Below are 12,831 nucleotides of genomic sequence, written 5' to 3'. Positions count from 1 at the left end.
GAATCTTCTCAGGGTCGGTAGCCACTCCAGTGTCGCTGACTATGTGGCCCAGGTACTTAACTTGGGTCTGGAACAGACTGCATTTAGAGGGCTTTAGTTTTAACCCGGCCTGTCTCAGTCGCTCCAACACCTCTGCCAGTCTAGTTACATGACTAGAGAAGTCTGCCGACATGACGATGATGTCGTCCAGGTACAACAGCAAAGTTTTCCAGTGTAGTCCTTGGAGGACGCGTTCCATTAGCCGCTGGAAGGTAGCCGGGGCGGAGGTCAGTCCAAAGGGGAGCACCTTCCATCTCCATAACCCACTGCGTGTGGCGAACGCTGACCGTTCCTGGGCCTCGGCAGAGAGGGGTACCTGCCAATATCCGCTCATCATATCCAAGGTACTGAAAAACCTGCTGCCGGACAAGGCGTCCAAACTCTCATCAATCCGGGGGAGGGGGTAGGCGTCCTGGCGAGTGACACTATTGAGTTTTCTATAGTCCACACACAATCGCCACGCCCCGTCCTTCTTCCTCACCAAAACCACCGGAGAACTCCAGGCCCCGTGAGCGGGCTCAATCATGCCCTGTTTCTCCAGGGCCGAAACCTGTCGCTCGATTTCGGCTTCTTTCTCGTGCCCTACTCGATATGGGTGTTGACGGACGGGTTGTGCTTCTGGAAGGAGGGGGATTTCGTGCTGTACCAGGGTGGTACGCCCCACGTCCTCGCTTCCTTGGCTGAACACATCCGCATAACGGACCAAAAGGTCTTCCATCCTTCGGTGCTCGGTAGGGGACGAACAATGTGGCGCCGCCTGTTGGAGCAAGTCCAGCATATGGGGAGGTACGTTGGAAGCAGAAAGGGGAGGTTCCTTAGAAATCTCGGCCTCTTCTTTCGCTGTCCAGGGGACCCCTATTTCGTCCGGCCCGACTCTAGTGTATTGTCCCACAACCGTCCCTGCCGTCACTCTGACTGGATGGTTGGTAGGATTCATGCAGCGGATGGCTACTCTCTCCTTCTCACCGGGTTGATGTAGGCTGGCGGCCACCATATAACCGTTTCTTACTCCCTCGATTAACCCGACTGGTTGATAGGACGAGGACGTGAGACGTCCGGCAACCAGGACCTCGGTTCGAGGGGGAAGCGTTGTGGCTCGCATTATTTGAACTCCACTTGTCATGGGTCGACCCTCTCTGTCAGTGCAAGTCAATTTCTGCCCATTTAACACCAACGTGGGTTGCTGAAAATTCATCTCACAGTGGTGGTCGACCAAGAATGGCATGCCCAGGATGGCATCCTCCTTCAGGGCACACACCACTAGATATACAGTGACTTGGACACTCCTGACTCTGACTGGGAGAGTGATGAGTCCGTGAAATTGCAGCGGTGTACCATCTGCCATCCGCCCATAGTCTTCTCAAACCTCTAATTGGCTCTTGACATCCTTGGGTAAGCGTTCAAAGACATGTCGTCCCAACAGATTAGAGGTGCATCCGGTGTCCACGAGAAACTGGACGGGCTGACCTCCGATGCGACCTGGCAAGAAATAGCTGCTATTGTGTGGCTTCCACAATTCATCTCCATGAGTTCGTCTGGCTTGGCTCATTCTCTGGGGGCCTTTTCGGGAAGGCCGAGACGGCTTTGGCCAGACGTACGTTTCGTCCTTGACTTCTGAGGGTGGGAGACCTGCACACTCAGGTAAGGGTTGATACTGGTTATGCAAGGGGACCGGTGGCGAGCAGGGGGGAGCCTGTGTCGCCTAGTCCGTCATGGCCGTTGCCACTGGTCTTGCCTTGGTATGGTAGATCCACAGTCAGCACTTCCCCCTACTGCTGTGGATGGGAACCGTTTCCCGACCTCATGGCTTGAGGTGATTGTTCTTGGATAACTTGAGGACACCGGCGTCGTACATGTCCTGTCTGGCCGCAACCCCAACAGTTAGGGTCCCTTTTCTCTGCTCCCCGTTGCCCCAGTCGGTTTCCTTCTTTTAGTTCATCTGCTAACCCTTTTATAGCCATTAAGACGTCATTCAGGGTGGCTGATGGAGGATCCGAGTGGACGGGGACGACTGTAGCAGGGGTAGTCTCCTCCTCCTCTACTGTCATTACTATGGGTCGAGCACCAGACCGAGGAAGAGTGGGCTGAATTTGCAGGAACTCATTCCCTGCCTGCACTGCTTCCTCTAAGCTCTGTGCTCTTACTGCTAAAAGATGGCGTTGGAGGTGCGTGTTTCCCAGAGTCAGGGAAAATGCATTCATGGCCATATTAGCTTGGTAGGAATCCGGAAGATCAGCGTATGCTATCTTCACTAGCCGCTTCATCTCCGTTGCATGTTCTTGGAGGCTAGTCTTGGGTTCCCTCTTGAGGTGGAGCCTGATCTTAGCCTCTCTTGGGGAGAGCCCGTACTTGGTGCGTAAGGCCGAGAAGATGGAGGCAGGCGAGTCTCTTCGACTACAACCTCTGGCTCCCTCCTTCAATGTCTCACACAGGTGGAGGAGAGTGGCCTTCTCATTCCACTCATTAGCTTCTGCAACCTCTTCGAACTGGGAGATGAACAGTTCCACATCCTCATTCCCATCGAACTTCGGTGGCTTGAAGCTAGCTTCCTTCTTCGGCATTTGTAAGGCTCTAGTAATAGCCTCTGTCAGCTGACCAATCTGGTCGACCTGCTGTAACTCTGCCTCAGCCAGATCTCTGGTAGCACTCCGTCGGCTGTTTGGCATGGTTACAAGGTTTGTCTTATAAGTCCGAATCACCGCAGTCAGATCCCACCGCTGCCACCAGTGTGTTGGATCCTGCGACCAACACGTAGAGGCCACTAGGTCGGCTTATTCTACCGGTCTGCATTCACCCTTCACAGGGGCTGTGTGCGGGTTGCCCGTGACCAACACGCGGAGGCGACTAGGTCGACTTACACCACCGGTCAACATCAACCACCTTGCACAAGGGATAGCTCCCAGAGTGGGTTTTGTACCAGGTCGACAAGGTCGACCGGAGGTCGACGGGGTCGACGATGCTTCTATGAATTTATCACCACAGCACAGTCCATAGACTAGGTCTTTGGAGTTAGCTATATGCTTAGTGTGGTTCTGCTATCGCTCAAGGTAACAGAAGAAGTATGGTTCCAAATGCAATGCATATATTTGAACAACATAAAAGAGCCGAGGCTCTGCCTTAAATACATTCAATTATGCAAATAAGGTAGCAAAGGCCAGCCTCCTTTAGGGGCGTGGTTACACAAATGAAAAAGGGAGCACAACTCCAAATGATATAAAGAAAAAGGGGATGGCAACATAACGTTTCCATCACACTTGTTAGTCCATGCTAAGCTTTAGGACTGTATTCTTTCAACACAAACGCTAGGGTCTTTATTATTAGAGCTAGCTGTACTGCATCTACAACTGACTATATTAGTAGATTTCACCAAGCTTGATATTATATTCATTTTAGTCATTTTCAATGCAAACAACTTTTATTGTGGATTGTAGTTTAAATAATAATAGAAAGAGGTATTTAGCCAAACAGCTATCAATATATTGTAAGTATGTATCTGAAAACTAGTCTTTTGTTATAGGTCCACCAGTCTTTAAAACGCTATACGTTAATTTTTGCCAAAATATCAATATCATTTTTTATCTGAAAGTTCCTCAAAGTTGGCAGCCACCAGATGCTATAGTCAGATTATCTATTCTACAACTCTCTTATCGTCACCTAATAGAACAACCAAATAGCGGTTATGACTTGGTAGTTCAGAACACATGACTTGTAAATAGCAAGTTAAGGTTCAACTACCAAAAAAGATCACTGGTTGACACTGAAATGGCATCTAACTTTAATTTTCTCTCTGCAAATAAGCACATTTCATATGTCAATAGTTCTTTGTCACTAGATGCAGGCATGTTCAGCAAAGACTACAAAAGCCAATTTTGTGTCACAAAGTTTTTACACGCACAGCATCAACGAAGCCAACATCAAAATTGATCTGCAAAGGATTGCTAAAGCCTGGTTGCCATATACACCGCAAAGCACTGGTGACAGCACCACAGGCTACTAGCTGTGAAATGGGAACTTGCACTGGTTACCGCCGAGGACTGCCGGTAGTTGCTGGCGGCAAAGCAATAGTTTAGCACTGTTCAAATTTTGGGACAGGCGGCAGGCAAAACCTGCCTAGAATGCACCGTACAGGTGAAGGTCACTATTATAGAAACGGCGTGGCGAGCAAACATTTTATTTGATTTCGAGATTATGTTAAGTGTTGCAGCTTTTCTGTGAACAGATGCCGCCGAGCCTAGTGTCGTTTTGCTGCGCAAGTTACCGCCGGAGTCTCGAAATCGATAAGGGAACCAGGTTTTACACTATCACTTAATATTCCAGCAAGTATCCTTTGAGACAGCTACCCACTAAATGCTATATCATAATGAGCAGCTTTACAGTGATGGCCCAACTAAATGCTATAGCCAGATGACCAAACAGTCTCTCCAGGGCCAGTAGTCATGATATACTATGATTATACTACCCTAACGATTGCTTCCAAAAACGAACTGTCACCAGATGCTAAGCCGAGACCATCACTCTAAACTTTTGAGTTGCACCCAGATACGATGGCCAGATGGAATAAATGACTTGCTTATAGCAGAGAGCTTAACTTATCACAAATGTATTTTCAAGTGTCTTTGACACTCAATGATGAATCTGGCTATAGAGAAAGAGAGGGAGAAATTTCGAGTCATTTCAGTTTCTATATTCATTTGGAATATTGCTCATTTATATTTCCACCCATTCGTTTGCTTTTTTCCGCCACAAATCACAGAGAATCAGTAATTAAATGATAACTTTGAAAGTTCCGAAAATAGATGATTAGCTCAGTTGTTTAGAGTGATGGGTTTGAGTCATAAGTTGCCTAAAGCTTTAAACATATCATCTATATTATTATTCTTGGTTGCTATCTCTTTGTCTTCCCATTTGTCTGTTTGCATTTTCTGTCACAATGCACATAAAATAAATACTGCTACAAAATTTCGGAAATTGTCGAACTTGTTCAATTAGCTTTAGATTAGCTATTAGATACCCTAAGACACTTATATTTCGCTAGTATTTAGTTTCGTGAGTAGCATACAGAGTAAAATTTCGCTGCAACTTAATTTCGCAGCTCTGATGAGTGCAAAAATATAATGATGTGAAAATAAATGCAGTGGAACAAACATCATTAGATTCCTCAAGTCCAGTTCACTGGTACGAAATATTTTTCAATTTGGGACTAGTTTGTATTTGTGAACCGCAGGTTGAAAGGTGTAGGTGAGATCGATAATGCAATTTGATCGCTTGCTGCCATTTGATTTTTGACTATCAATGACGTCAAGGTCCCTGCCGCCGTGACTGATGTGGTACCAATATTAGATCTCAAGTATTTATAGCGCACGATGGCAGGCCCCTGTTCCCTGGAGTGGCTGGCCTGCTGAGCCGCCCCACCCTTTTAGAAACGTTCCACAGCTAAGTACACTCAAACTCGGATAACTCGCCCTCGGATAAAATGTAACATTTCATCTCAAATACAAGGTTAACTCAAACGAATTTGTTTGGTTCGTTCCCACGCAATGATAAGTTGTTTCAGACAACTCGACCTCAACATCATTTATTCGAAAAGTTGTTTGCCCAAAGGCTATGGAGACGCTTTTTATCGCTGTAGAATATCACTTTATTTCAAGTCATAGAGACAAACGTCAACTTTTAGTAGTTCTTAAGCGTCATTTTTAACACCATCAGCGGCAAAATATTCTTGTTAACGACTATTATAAAGGTTTGCAAAGTATCAAGTTTTACCAAACATCCGCTTGGCCATGTCTCATCAAAAGCATGGAAACCTGAAAACTTAAAATAAAATCGGCAAAATTGATCTTTGTTGAAACTCTCGAAAAAAAGATGTCTTTTTTCTGAGCATTTCAACTGTGGTCAAGTTTTGTCTATTTTAATTTAAAAACATCTTGTCAGTCACATCACCTAGAACAAAACAAATCTCAAAAAATAGAAAAATTTTGATACTTTCCAATACAATTTTTTAAAACTTCACATGGGAGGCCCGGCTGAGGCCCTACATAAGAAAAACCTGTTGGGGGCTTACACCACCCCCCCTTCAAACCCCCAGGTGTTTATAACTAGTCGCCTCACATTAGCCGCCCCAACTTGCAACTAGTGAATACAAGCCTGTGCGATGGCCATGGCTCCGGGTTTTTATTGTTTTTGGTTGGTAATAAAATTCATCACCACAACAATTATTATTCAATTTTATGACTTTTCCTACCAGACTTTCATCCTCATCAGTAACAAATTCAGTGACTAAACTAATATCATCATCTTCCTCATTTGTCTAGGCTTTCCTAAAAAACTTAATATCTTAATTTGTTTTGCCATGCTGCTCAGTCGATGTATTAGCTATAATGAGTTTAGCAAAAATTGCTGAATGAGACAACCACACACGAAACTTGCCTGCATTTCTAATATGACGATTTTATTGTGAATATCAATGAACAAAGCTATTCAATTTCGACTTTTTGCTCGTTCATTATGATAGCTTAGTTTTGCCCATGAAATTTTCGTGAGATGATGACTCCACGAAAATGCAAAAATTAAGTGTCGCAAATACATAAGTGTCCTAAGGTACAGTGAAACTCGGTTAACTCGAACTTCAACAGACCGAGAGAAAGCGTTCGACTTATCAGAGCGTTCAAATTATGAGAACACTGTCACAAGTACCTGTATCTATCAGTACATATACAAACTATATATATATATATATGTACATATCAAAAGCATAGATTGCTAAGCATAGATAGTTAAGGGGCCTCTCATATAATACTTTAACAATTTTTAACAAAAATTATAAATATTCTCCTGTTACTTGTTTGCTTAGGTGATGTGACTGCCAGGACGTTTTCAGATTAAAATAGGCAAAACTTGATTGCGGTTAAAATGCTCAGAAAACGACACATTTTCTTGGAGCGTTTTAACAAAAAACAATTTTGCCGATTTTCTTTAAGTTTATCAGAAGGCTACCTTGCTTTTTGCTTTTAAAGGGCTATCCCAAACCGGTTGTTTGGTAAAATCTGATTTTTTGCAAACCTTTAGAAAAGTCGTTAACGAAAATATTTTGTCGATATTAGTAATAATGACGCCTAAAAACTAAAAAACTACTAAAACTTGATGTTTACCTCTATGGCTTGAAATGAAGTGATATTTTAAAGTGGACTTGTCCAAAGTCCGGCCCGCGGACCAAATGTGGCCTGGTCAATTTTCATCCGGTCTGCAGCCTCTGGCATAAAATCAATAAGGTCTGGCCCGCCTGTAGAATTAACTCTTTGAACCCTAACGGCTGATTTTCCAACATTGCGTAGGGTTTGTCAAAATCCATAACAAATGAAAATCTGGCATTCACATGGCTTTGTTTACAAAAGCAGTTTCTAAGTAACAGCGTAAACAAATCAGATTAATTCTTGCACAGAATGTTTGACCAGAAATGTCTCATCCATTTGTAACAGTTTTTAAATATCTTCACTTGCTTCGATTTAATAACAAACGTTATCAGAATGTTATCGGAAAAAAATTGATGTGAATCGTTTGTTGGTAGGTCATAAATGATTGTGACGCAGATAAAGAATTTTATAATACTAACTATAATTTTCTACTATATTTTGAGTCATGAAATGATGATGAACATGTGCCCAATAGATATGATGCTACTGTAAATGTTTTCACTAGTGTTAAAAAAATCATACGAACTTGTATAGTTTTGGCCCGAATAATGGTGACACACAGTTTTTTTGTTTGCTGACATTTGCTGTCGATTGCTCGACTTTCTTATTAATGTTTTACCAAATATCATTGTATTATAAGCATATTTAGTCATATTTAACAAAAGTTTAAAAACTTAGGATCATTGAACAGATTGCTTTGGGTTACTGACGCCACTGACAAAAATGAACAGGGTTCAAAGGGTTAATAAATTGGGCGCAAGCACTGTTACCTGCGTGTTAAACATTTAAAAATCCAATCAACAGTAATAGTTACTGTAATATTTTAAATGAGCCCTACACTTGTTGATATGCCTATTACTTGTTCATTTTTCTGTAACTGTGTTTAAAAATTCTATTGATAATTGATTGCCATAATGAGATCTTGTTTCATGTTTCAAATGTAATTTGTACCCAAGAGTACTATTACTTCTGTTCAACTGTTACAAAAAAGTTAGTGCTAAAAAATGAAGTTAGGTGATAGTTCAATTTCAGTTATAGTGTCAATGCATTTTTGATATGCATGTTTCAAACGAACCAAAACACATGCTTAAGATACCTGAAATTAAAACAAAAAAGCAAGTATGCAACACAGATTGGCTCGGTTAAATTTGTTTAAATTAGTTGCTGTTATATGTAAAAAAAACGTCCACCAAGTTTGGCCCCCTAAATTTTTAACACACCAAATCTGGCCCCCTTTTCAAAAAGTTTGGACACCCCAGTTCTAAAGCAATAAAAAATGTCTCGATAGACTTTGAGCAAAAAACTGATTGAGTTAACAAAGGTAAGGTCAAGTTATCTAAAGTAATTTTTCATTGCTTGGGAACAGACCAAACAAATCCGTTCGAGATAACCATGTCTTCGAGCTATCCGAGGGCGAGTTATCCAAGTTTTACTGTAATTATACTTTTACACACATTGGCTTTGTGAGAATAATTGTAACTAGCTGTACTAAGCAACGTTGCTCAGGTAATAAAAAAGTCTTTGGACAGAAAATTGATTTGTATTTAACATATAACAACATTTGACATTCTAACTTTTATTATGAGAGAATTGTTTTGTGTAGTTGAAATAAATTAGGATAAAAAATAAAAACAGTGGTAAAGGTTTGCTAACTTTGTCAAACAACTCCAACTTTTAAGTATCAAATTTTGAAGAAAAGGTTTTTTGTTGGACAACTAATTAAAAATAAATTAAAAGCTGTAATTGTTTTCAAACAACTGTAAGTTTAAAATTTCATAACTTGGAAGAAGCAATTTGTTGAAATAAATTAAAAAGGAAATGAAAATTTAAATGTGTCTAAATGTAAATGTGAACTCATTAAAGAGCAATGGTTAAATATAGTCTATTTTGCTATGATTACAATCAAAAGTTATTTGGTATACAATTATATGATTTAAGTTTGCGATGAAAATTTCGTTGCGATTAAAATCAAAAATTATTTGGTTAGCAATGCTATGATTTCAGTTTGTTTCAGTGTTGGCATGCAAAAGTTGGCATGCAAAAATATCGTAGGCTATAGACATACATAGAGTGGTATAGAAACCCATAGTCATTATCTGATGCAATTACCTTCTGGTAAAAATCATCATCATTAAAATAGTACCAAAATACTATGTTAACCTTAGTGCCTATAGGTACCTGCAATGACTTTAGTGCATTTTGTGGTTATGATTGCAAGATAGAACATTACAATGTACTGCACGGAGAGTTCTTACCTTTGAGACAGACTTGCAACCTAAATGCTGAATTTAACTTACATGTATATGGATTTAATTTACTAAACACTTTCTCGAAGAAAATCTTAGCATGTATTTTAATAAACTTCATACTTTTAAAAGAAATTTCTCATTTACGTTAGAAAATCATGCTTGTTATGATGGATACCAGATATACCTTATAACGAATACGGATAACACGTCATGGCACGTTTTTTGACATGTATCTTTCAATAACTTATATAATCGGTACACAAATGGCCAATTTTTAAGTTCGAAATAAATTATTGTTGATTTCGGGGCCGAACCAATTTACCCAAACGAAAAAAATATGAAGAAGCATCGCGTTGCATATACTTAGGTCCCAAAATATTTCCTAACAGGGGCAACGTAAAGCATTGGCGCCAGGCTAAAATAATTATAATGCGCAGGGAGTATACTGCATATAAAACATCTCTGATTGATACGCCGTGCTAGCTCTGTGGTAGAGCGTCTGGATAAGAAACTTGTTAATGCATTTGTCGTAAGTTCTAATCCTTTAAAACACAGAACTGTAATACCAAGATTTGAATGACCACAGATCCACAGATAATATACTTTGAGAAATGGATATAATTGTAAAGGTAGCAGTAATACAATTGGTTATCCATTTATTACTTATTTATTTAATTTCCGTATTGAAATAAAGGTAGATCAGAGGACTAGCAACCAAATAACTCTATATAACACCAATTGTGAGAAAGAGAGGTTATACTTCAGAAAAGTTACATGATTTAAAAAAAATCAAACAGGCCATAAGCTAGAGCTGTTTAAGTACATCGGATATAAACATAGTAATATCATTGTATATAAAACTCTGGCGTGTTAGAGTCAGGGTGATCAAGTTAGGTACGTTAAAACTGCTCATTTGGAATCTTAATTTTCATTGTTCATCTGCAAACTACACTGAACTCAGCAAAAGGTTATATTAAATATATTAAACTTAATTAGCATAAAACAATTAAAACATATTGTTTTAATATATATTATTTTTAGTCAATCTAAACCAATATGCTTGGCATTGAAGTTGTTTGTAACAAGGTTGCCAGACAATTCAGATAAAATACAACTTAATAGTTGGCTTCTCAACCCGAGTTAATTTTTGATGGTGTTGTTGACTGCTTTCATTCTAGCCTTTATGTTTCGTGTTTCCCCTAAAACATGGAAATAAATCAGATTATAGTAGAGATTGAGCAGGCAGTATAATACTGCCTGCTCTATTATAATCTGATTTTATTTGATCACAATAATTGTGATCACACACTTGAACAATAGATACTCAAATACTTGCTATTAAAAAGTGGAAGCTTTTTCTTCACTTTCATAATTCAGTAGAACATGATGAACCTTTGTCTAAAAGGCTGTAAGAGTTGTTAAAATCAATTGTTTCTGCTACACTCTAAACTACCTAATAAAAACATATTCAAGAATAATTAGAATAAACCTGCATGTAGCAACAACACAAGCATTCATGCATGAACTAGCGCCAGACCTGCGGTGTACAGACTGTGTCTCATTTTATAGAATATACTACATTAGACATATATCAAAAGCCAAAGCAGATTATGACTCACCAAAATTGAATTGTGTATTTTGTGTTGAATTTAGAGACTGAACAGAAGGCCAGTGAATGATTGAATCGTACGAGCATGTAAAATAAGATTGCCATGAAAGTGAGCTCTGTGATTGCATGCAAAAAATGCAAGTATCTGCTAAATTCACAAGGCGAGAAATTTTGTGCCAATATTTTGTTTCTGCCCTTCCTAATCAGTAAAAAAATCTGGTCTATCGTAAAATTATTGGAATGACTATCATGGGTAGTTTCCAATCTCTCTTACATGATTACACAGGTTTGCCTTTCTTTGATTAGAAAATTTTTATAGTGCTTACTAATTACATGCTAGCTAACTTGGTGGAATAATTGTGCAGCTCACCATTAGACTATTGGCTAAGATAAGGTTGTCTTGAGTGTAGTTTTGTTTTCTACTAAAAATAGATAAAATAGCTACAAAATAAAAAATGATGTGAAAGCAACATTTTTTTTATATATGATTGTCCACTTGTGCCACAATATGTTAAGTGATATAAATAAAATATTGAATACTCATGGTAGTTGGGTGTTTCATTGCAAGTTTCAAATTTTTCTGTTGGATATGCTTTAAAGTAACTAAGCAGAATAGATCAGAAAATATTTACCAGGTTTATAACATTCCGATTAAAGAAAACCACCAATTAATATTTTATTTTTAAGATTGAGTGATAACTTTTGATGAGTTTTTTACAGCATCAACTAAACTTTTCTAAAGATATATAACTTGTGCTATATATACGACAGTAACGGAAAAACATAAGTACATTATCCAATTACTCTATTTTATACTGCTTTCTTTTATTTTATATGGATATGTATAAAAAACATATGTTTATTTATATATATATATACATATATACATATACATATATATATATATATATATATACATATATACAATAAAGTATAGGCTAAAAGTCAGCATAAAGTGCTCGATACTAAAGTAGAGCTTACTATAAATTTGGTAAGAAATTTATTAAAATTTGACTAAGCAAAAAATTACTAAAAGTTTCGTATTACACAAAAGGTGTGTAACACTCATCAGATAAAATGCTTAGTGAGGACTATACACAAGATTCTGCATTAGCTGGTAAGCTGAAATAAAAGCTCAGGTATTAAAAGCTAGATGGATAAGATCTATTATGTAATGCTATTTCGTAAAAGGTGTTTCTTAGCATGTCTACATGTAGATATAAGTTCACTACGTTTGTTAAGAGTTGCCTTCTCAGGTCTGTAAATGATGAAATATTTTTCTAATGTACATAATCTGCACTTTCCGGTGCTTTTAGAGTATGGCTTGGCGTGTGATAAAATCTTCCAGGCTATGTTGTAGTCAGCGCCGCTTTCCTTGAGTTCCCATATGTGGCTGCTTAGCTCGGTAGAGTAGCGTTTAGAAATGTCCTTGAATGTGGATTTGTGAAGGTTATATCTAGTTTTGAAGCTGTTTTCGGTTAGCCCTACATATGTGGCTGCAGGTTTATTGTTATCAGTGGTAGTTACGCTTGCCTGGTATATCACTGATTTTGCTAAGCAATTGTCTGCTTAGCAAAATCAGTGATATACCAGGCAAGCGTAACTACCACTGATAACAATAAACCTGCAGCCACATATGTAGGGCTAACCGAAAACAGCTTCAAAACTAGATATAACCTTCACAAATCCACATTCAAGGACATTTCTAAACGCTACTCTACCGAGCTAAGCAGCCACATATGGG

The 12,831-nt window shown here is 39.0% G+C and overlaps 1 protein-coding gene across 1 annotated transcript in view; it reads right to left on the bottom strand.

The window, feature by feature from the left end:
* The window catches only part of LOC137387609 (E3 ubiquitin-protein ligase TRIM56-like), a 55,215-nt gene extending 45,497 nt beyond the window's left edge, over positions 1-9,718 (bottom strand). Inside the window, exon 1 of the mRNA XM_068074077.1 lies at positions 9,663-9,718. The gene's annotated coding sequence lies outside the window, so the exon portion shown is untranslated. The remainder of the gene's footprint in view (positions 1-9,662) is intronic.
* Positions 9,719-12,831: the final 3,113 nt, after the last annotated feature.

This window comes from Watersipora subatra, chromosome 2 (assembly GCF_963576615.1).
Source record: "Watersipora subatra chromosome 2, tzWatSuba1.1, whole genome shotgun sequence".
Lineage (NCBI taxonomy): Eukaryota > Metazoa > Bryozoa > Gymnolaemata > Cheilostomatida > Watersiporidae > Watersipora > Watersipora subatra.
The sequence above is the reverse complement of the archived record's forward strand: the minus strand, read 5'-3'. Positions and strand labels throughout refer to the sequence as shown.